The sequence below is a fragment of the Triticum aestivum genome, chromosome 3B (assembly GCF_018294505.1).
Source record: "Triticum aestivum cultivar Chinese Spring chromosome 3B, IWGSC CS RefSeq v2.1, whole genome shotgun sequence".
Lineage (NCBI taxonomy): Eukaryota > Viridiplantae > Streptophyta > Magnoliopsida > Poales > Poaceae > Triticum > Triticum aestivum.
This window is the reverse complement of record NC_057801.1, coordinates 220,428,512-220,436,323: the sequence shown is the minus strand read 5'-3', so window position 1 is coordinate 220,436,323 and position 7,812 is coordinate 220,428,512.

Below are 7,812 nucleotides of genomic sequence, written 5' to 3'. Positions count from 1 at the left end.
ATTAGATTAACAATAACACTGGTTAGAAATGTCCTTAAGGTAACAGTGTGATTGCTTCATTTTACATGCGCCCCTATATTAACAACAGCAAAAGGTTGGTATAAGGACATGCGACAGTGGATGCATCAGCAAAGTGTACCTACAAGGAGGCATAAAGTGGTGATGCCAAGTTTGTTCATGCTCTGTGAGGGCAGCAAATCTAATCCTGGAGAACTTTTACTATGTGAGGGCAACAAATCTTATCCTGGAGACCTTTTACTATGTGAAGGCAGCAAATCTAATCCTGGAGACCTTTTACTATGTGAGGGCAGCAAATCTTAATCCTGGACATACTCTATTGACTTGTCCACCAGTCGCTACTTTCTATCCTTTTTTCAACCAATAATAGATATGTTCCTTATCCAGTTTGTACGGAGTTTTCCCATTATTTCCCTTTTCAACCAAGAGACCGGTTGAGTATCCAGTCTCTACTACTTTCCCCCTGTTATTTCCTCTTTGAACCAAGTCCTAGATTCATGCTACGATTTTCCCCCGTTTCTTCGTTGTTTGAACCAAGTCCTAGATCGAATGCATGAAGTAGCTTTACCTCTAATAATACTAAAAATTTAGGTGGATTTGCAAGAGCTGATGGAAGTAGGAAAAAGATGCACAAGCAGACACGTGGGCATCTGGGGCAGTAGAGCAAGGCCGCTTTCGAAGAACTTGTACTTGAGGTTCGTCGGGATGTCGACGGCGGCAGGTCCGATCTGCGCACAATACGACATGGAGGAAGAAGGGTCGGAGGACCTCCCGAGCCGACGCTATGTTGGAGAGAATGGCACGGGCAGAGGAGCGGTCCCCGCCGGCAGCTGTGGGTTTCCTCCCTGGGCGGTGATGACCGCATGAACGATGCACCTTTTAGTCCTCTACACACACCGGTCGCAGGGATCTGGCCAGATCTGTGACCAGCGGTGAGTAGAGAGAAAATGTCGCTACCGCTGTCTTGTTTAGATCTGGAGAGGATGATAGAATGAAGAGAGCAACCTTAGTAAAGCAAGCGCTCAGGCGCCTGCGCACATATATAGTGTAGTGATTATCTTTTTCTCTCCACAACAAGCGTTTCAATTTGTGTACATGGCCTTAAAGAAAAGAAACTCTCTATTTAAGGTGGCTAACTGTACGACTCCTACATAATACTAGTAGTACTATTATTGTTCACTTGTGCTCCCCGGCCCTCCATCCATTGAACAACCCCACGGGTGAATAAACATACAGTACTAGTATTTATATAGAACGAACAAGCTCAAACTATTTTCCCATAGTCAAATGTTGAGGGCGGGGCTTTTCCCGCGCAGTACGTGCGGTAGTTTTCGGGTAGGCGGTTTGACAGAGAGGCGAGGAGGGTGAGGGAGTGGCGGATTCAAACTTACTGCTGGAAAGGTCGGGCTGTGCAATTCGATGACGCGTTACTGCTGGAAAGACTTGTGATATGACTACTCACTATAGTCATGAATTACTGGTGCTACGACCGGGGTGGTGCCCCCCTTCCGTTCCACACTCTAATATGGTGCATGACAGGTCGACCCGGATGCTGGCTCTCCCACATGTCGGCAAAGTACGTAGTAAGAAGGAGCAAAGAAAGACGCGGTATACACTACTACTACTACTAACATCGAAGGAGTGTGAACCACGGCAGCCCAGTGAACCAGTAATGCAAACCACGGCAGCCTAGTGAACCAGCAGTAGAAAACAATGTGGTGATATGGCCATAAAAACAATGTGCTATGGTCCAGACTGTAGCATGTACTGTACTACTCCTCTTTGTTTGGATCCCTGAGTTAGAGCTAGTTTGGGTTGAAATAGCCTCAAATTATCGAAATAGGAGGGGTTAGTTATCCTCGGGCCCACTAAAAGAGAACTAAAAAAATCTCCCCTGCCCGCACCAGATCGCTCCCTCCACACCCCCCCTCACACAACTCCTCTCTGTTCCCCAACGGGCCACTCTCTCCCTCTCTCTCCTCCGGCCGCCCACTCCCTCCAGCCTCCACCGCCCTACTTCGGCCGCCCTCTCCCTCCGGCCTTCGAAGGTCGCCCCGCTCCCACTTCATTGGTCATTTTTGTCCCTTTGTCATGCACGGCGGCGGCGCATCTACCAGGGAGGTCGCGAGAGGGGTGGGTTTGTTCGTTCCTTCTTTATCTCACAGCCATATCACTGATCTTGCTCGCTCTAGTGCTAATTCTGATTTGGAAAAGTAGATCTTGATCAAACTTGGTATAGATTTGTTGTGCATGCATGGAATTGTTTGATGCTGCTTGAGGAGGCCATAAATCTTTTTAGAGGCCCAAAGATTCAGTTCACCTTTCTAGGTATTTCAGTTTCAGGCTTGCATTATTTCTAGAGGCCCAAAGATTCGGTTCACCTTTCTAGCTATTTCAGTTTAAGGCTTGCATTATTTCTAGAGGCCCAAAGATTCAGTTCACCTTTCTATGTATTTCAGTTTCAGGCTTGCATTATTTCTAGAGGCCCAAAGATCAGTTCACCTTTGTAGGTATTTCAGTTTCAGGTTTGCATTATTTCTAGAGGCCCAAAGATTTAGTTCAACTTTCTAGGTATTTCAGTTTCAGGCTTGCATTATTTCTAGAGGCCCAGAGATTTAGTTCACCTTTCTAGGTATTTCAGTTTCAGGCTTGCATTATTTCTAGAGGCCCAAAGATTAAGTTCACAGTCGGCGGAAGCTGCCCTGCTACCCATGCCAGTGTCGACCACAACTCGCAAGCGCCAGCGTCGGAGGGGTTCCTGGGGCTTGGGCTCTACAAAGCATTCCTCCAGAGCGACGATGACGAGCTCCTCCCTAGGTGCGTGAGGGGCTTCGGGCACTCCCTCCCTATCGTGAATGACTTCCGTGATGAGTTAGCTCATGCTTTGTTTTATGGAGTGTATTTTTTTGTGAATCTTGATTGACGACTTCTATGTTTAAGTGGGATATCTCATTTGTATGGACAAAGTAAAATTTATCATGTTTTGCATGCTTGATTTGTAAAGATGGTTCGTTTATGTCAATTGTGAGCGGGAGGAGACCACACAAGAGCCAGCCACACCAAATCTGGACCTTAAGCCTGAGACTGAGTGCTTCTACTGCAAGCAGACTGGTCACTGGAAGCGGAACTGCCCAAGTATTTGGCAGATAAGAAGGATGGCAAGGTTAACAAAGGTATATGTGATATACATGTTATTGATGTGTACCTTACTAATGCTCGCAGTAGCACCTGGGTATTTAATATTGGTTCTGTTGCTATTATTTGCAACTCGAAACAGGGACTACGGATTAAGCGAAGATTGGCTAAGGACGAGGTGACGATGCGCGTGGGAAATGGTTCCAAAGTCGATGTGATCGCCACTACTAGGAAAAGGGCTATAGATGAAATGGATACTAGTGGCGCACCTGTCATGTGGTGCGCCACTACTATATAGCAGTGGCGCACCATGTGCTGGTGCGCCATTAGTATGGAAGACACTAATGGCGTACCAGGCACATGGTGCGCCACTAGTAACAATTTTTTTATTTTATTTTTCCAAACAAACTAATGGCGCATCCTGGCACTACTGATGGCGCACCGGCCAGAAAGTGCGCCACTACTGTTCTTTTTTTATTCTTTTTTGCAAAACTACTAATGGCGCATCATGGCACAGTGCGCCATTACTAGTTTAAACTAGTAATGGTGCACTATGCCACGGTGCGCCATTAGTATATATTTTTTTTATTTTTCCAAACATACTAATGTTGCACCGGCCAGAGAGTGCGCCACTATTGTTGATTTTTTTATTCTTTTTTTTGCAAAACTACTAATGGCGCACCGTGGCACAATGCGCCATTACTAGTTTAAACTAGTAATTGCGCACTATGCCACGGTGCGCCATTAGTATATATTATTATTATTATTATTATTATTTTGAAAAACTACTAATAGCGCACCACCAGCAGGTGCGCCATTAGTAACCCTGGTTACTAATGGCGCACCTACTGGTGGTGCGCCATTAGTAACGTGGGACCAGCTAGATATTTTGGACAGCCACCTAGCACACTCACTGTCCCCACTTTCATTCTCTCCACCTCCTCCTCCAAGCTTGTCTCGGGTGCCTCCTCCTCCTCACCTCATTTGCACCATAGATTCATCCAAATTAAGTGGTTAAATTACCTTTTTTGATAGGTAAGTAAGGGGGGAAGGTATCTTTATGTTATTCTCCCTCTCCAACAACGTGCACATGCACTTTTTGTGGCCTAGCTAGATCTATGTATGTTCGTGGTGTTGCATATGTTTGTGGTGTTGCATATATGTTTGTGTTTGCAGGTACCGGTATTTGAAATGCGATAGTTGCCAATATTTTGCCGGAATGTTGATTCATTATCGTTTCGGCGAGAATTTTGGCACTATGCATTCTTTTTTGTCCTATTTTTAGGGAAAGTCATGCCAAATTTTTTCTTGGTTCTAAAATATCGTTTTGCTCTACCTCGCAGGTGACCATGGTCACGATGACCGAAGGCATCGTCAATAGGTTTTTGAGCTCCGCAAAGGCCGAGATGCTTCAAAAGAACGAGACGGAGATAAGATGTCTGTGTCGAAGATGCAAGCTGAAGAGCCTTATTGCGGACCCGGATTCCGGGTAGGTGCGGGACCACCTGCTCTTGCGTGGTTTCATGGATGGCTATCGGTGGCAAGATGACGAAGATGACTATGAAGTCATCCATTGGGGCCGGGCAAGAAATGAGCAAGACTCGGGCGGGCGAGAAGACGAAGAATCTCCAGGACATGATCACGACGTTGATGCTGTACACAGTCATCATGTAGAAGATGCAGGACATGATGATGAGGAAGATGCTGGAGCAGACGAAGGGCATGATCATGAAGATGAAGATGCCGGCGGAGCAGACGACGATGGACCATCGATGGGCTGGGTGCAGGACCCTCATATTCAAGAGCTGCTTCTCAAGCAGAGGATAATGCAAGAGCTGCCGCCCAAGAGAAAGCAAAGTTGGATCAACTGGAGATAGACACGGTAACTCCATTGTATGAAGGATGCAGGCCCGAGGATACCCGCCTGAAAGTAATGCTCATGGCTCTGGAGATGAAGGTAAAACACAAAATGACCGACGCATGCTTCGACGAGAACATGCCATTCTGGCACGAACGTCTTCCCAAGGGGAACAAGTGCCCGACCAGTTTCGAGGAGGCGAAGAAAATCGTGTGTCCTATGGATTTACCGCACGTGAAATACCATGTGTGCATGAACAATTGCATCATTTATCGGGACAAGCACGCGGAGTCTACCATAAGTCCGGTGTGCGGCGTCACTCGATACAAGAAGAGGAAGAAAGCTCCTTGAAAAGTGGTGTGGTACTTTTCGATAAATCCTCGTCTGCAGTGGTATTTCACGGACCCTAAGGTAGCAAAGCTCCTGCGCTGGCACGCGGATAGGGAGGCGAAGAAGCGAGAAGATGACACAAATGATCCAGAGATAAATAAAAAAGACAAGATGCTGAGTCACCCTAAGGATGGGAGCCAGTGGCAAGCGTTGAACTTTGAACACCCAGAATTTGGGAAGGATCCAAGGAACATCGTGCTGGGCGCAAGCACCGATGGAGTCCATCCATTTGGCAGCCAGAGAAGCACACATAACACCTGGCCTGTGTTTGTGTGGATGTACAACCTTCCCCCCTAGTTGTGCATGAAGAGGAAGTACATTCACATGAGTATGCTAATTGGAGGGCCCAAACAACCAGGGAACGACATCAATCTGTATCTAGGGCTGCTGAAAGAGGAGCTAGACACGCTGTGGAAAAAGCCAGCCAATACGTGGGACGCCGCAGAGAAAGAATATTTCCCTATGAGAGCCGCAGTGCTCACGACGGTGCACGACTATCTCGGTTACAGATATCTCGCGGGGCAGGTGGTCCACGGATTTTCTGGATGCGTCAGGTGCATGGATGACACAACATATCGCCAGCTAGATAGAGATCCCGGGTCTTCAAAAACCATGTTCATGGGACATCGAAGGTGGCTTCACGATGATGACCCGTGGAGGAAACGCAAGGATCTGTTCGATGGTGAAACCGAACCCCGAAGACGCCCGCGTACAAGGAGCGGCAAGGAAATAGACTAGCTGTTGAAAACTTGGAAAGATTGCCCACTGCCGGGAAAGAAGCAAAAGGCGCCAGAGCCGGGAAAGAAGCGAAAGGCGCTAGAGCCGCTGCTGAAGGTATGGAAAACGAGCTCTATTTTCTGGGACTTGCCGTACTGGAAGATCCACCGTGTGCCTCACAGCCTTGATGTCATGCATATCACGAAGAACGTGTGCGAGAGTCTGCTCGGTACCCTGCTCAACATGCCAGAGTGGACCAAAGATGGGCCAAAAGCAAGGGCAGACTTGAACTCAATGGGCATCAGGGAGGAGCTTCACGCTAATGATGATGATGATGAGGCGAAGCAGGACACGAAAAGTCATCGCAAAGGCAAAAAGGCCAATAAGACCGGAAATGACTACCCTCCCGCGTGCTTCACTCTAAGTCAAGAGGAGATCGAGCAGTTTTTCACCTGCCTCGTAGGAGTAAAACTTCCTTATGGTTACGCGGGGAAGATAAGCAGATACCTAGACCCAGCAAAGCAGAAGTTCAGCGGGATGAAGTCTCACGACTGTCACGTGCTGATGACGCAGATACGTCCAGTTGCAATCTGTGGCATCATGGATGCGCACGTCCGTGAAACGCTATTTGGCCTATGCAACTTTTTCGACGTTGTCTCTCGGAAGTCGGTTGGCGTGACGCAACTCAGAAGGCTACAGGAAGATATCGTGGTGATACTGTGCGAGCTTGAGATGTACTTCCCGCCCGCATTCTTCGACGTTATGGTGCATCTGCTAGTCCATATCATGGAGGATATCATCCAACTCGGGCCGACGTTCCTGCACAGCATGATGCCGTTCGAAAGGATGAATGGTGTCATCAAAGGATACATTCGCAACATGTCACGCCCAGAGGGAAGCATAGCCAGGGGCTTTCTGACCGAAGAGTGCATCTCCTACTGCATGAATTATCTACGCATCAAGAACCCCGTTGGTCTGCCCGTCAACAGGCGCCTCGGCAGGCTCGCTGGATGGGGTCACTGTGAGGGTCGCCGTGAAATGCATGTCGACTACAAGGGTCGACTCGCTGACTTTGAAAGAGCAAACCTAGTAACGCTACAACACATAGACGTGGTCGATCCTTGGGTGGTAGAGCACAAAACCTTTATTGAGAAGACGTACAATGACCGAGGCCAACAGAGGACATACGGAGATATAATCAAAGAGCACAACTCATGTTTCACGCGTTGGTTCAAGCAGAAGCTTCTGTCGTACCCTTTACATGAGGATTCTTCCGCGGAAGAACAACTCATATTCGCCTTGTCACAGGGCGCCGAGCACTACCTGATGACGTATGAGGAGTACGATATCAACGGCTACACATTCTACACCGAGGGAAAGGATATGAAGAGTGAAGGTTATCAGAACTCTGGGGTAACGATGGAATCCTACACCGGTAACGACAAGGACATATACTACGGAAGAATCGAGGAGATCTGGGAGCTGAGCTACGCTGGAGAGAAGGTCCTGATGTTCCGTGTCAGATGGGCCAAGAGCGTCCTAAAAGAAGACCGGTATTTCACCACCATGGTTATACCCAAAGCCAAATCCAAGACCACTGGCGCAAACATCACCGCGAAAAATGAGCCATGGGTACTGGCTTCCCAAGTGGACCAATGCTTCCTCATTACCGACCCGTCAAAGCCCAGTCGTGT